We start from the raw sequence: 1,143 nt of genomic DNA on the forward strand, positions 1-1,143 counted from the left end.
ACCCATACCACATGGGAAATACATATTTGATTGTGTAAAATAGCAGGTTTATTTCATTATTTCTAGGTAGACAATAAAATCATCATTGACTTTGTTTAATACATTGTACTGATGAAAGAACCAATTGCTATCATTAAGCTATCCATTATTAGAACAGCTGATTATTTCATAAAAAAAAGTTTCCCATTAACTCAAATATGAACAAAATTTGTTTACCTTTCAACTGCTATGATTAGAGCCCCATTGAAGAGTCTTTAAAAGACAAAATGCTCATCTGGCATACCAAAAAATAAATCTGATAAAATTGAGAATGGAAATGGGGAATGTTTCAAAATACAACAAACCCGACCAAATAGCAGAAAACAGCCAAAAGCCACCAATGGGTTTTCAACACAGCTGTTATCTTTAATAAGTTTTTATCTATGAAAATATTCCAACCACATATTTATTTAAAGGGAGATTATTTCAATAGGTATTAACAAGCCATCAAAGATTCATTAAAACTGCTCAGTGCGGTTTTTTATGTTATTATCTGAAAACTTGAAAGTCACATATGCAAATATATATAAACAATTCATCATGAACATTTTTAAATGCATTTATGAGTTATAGTAGAAAAACTGGAAATTCACCCATTTTTTGTGAATACAATCCCATAACTCAGAAATTAAATATTTCAAATTATAAAAATTGAAAGGAAGTTAAGGTGAAAGTGTTTTTGAGTTATTGTCCGAAATGTTTACATTGGACGTACAACAGAATACCATAATATGTCCCGTAAACAGGGCTATAAAAGATAAACATATTTCTTACATTTAAAAAAATTAGCAGCTTGTGGTATAAGCACATTTAATAAAAAAAAAAAGCTTGATATAGAAAATGCATAAAAAAAATTAGAATTCCTTGATCCTCAAGATGATATTTTTTTACAGCAAGCTAAAAGATGTAAATAAATATCTAATTAAAATAAGGAAATTCGATTGTGACATAAAATTTAATCAACCTTAAGATACCTTCCTTCTTTTCATTTTCAAACTCCAAAAGTAAAGTGACTTCTCAATTTCATTTGTAACAGCAAAATAAAACTTGGTAATATATGCTTATACATTATATAATTGACTTTAAACATTAGTATGATTACTC

Source organism: Mytilus edulis, chromosome 2 (assembly GCF_963676685.1).
Source record: "Mytilus edulis chromosome 2, xbMytEdul2.2, whole genome shotgun sequence".
Lineage (NCBI taxonomy): Eukaryota > Metazoa > Mollusca > Bivalvia > Mytilida > Mytilidae > Mytilus > Mytilus edulis.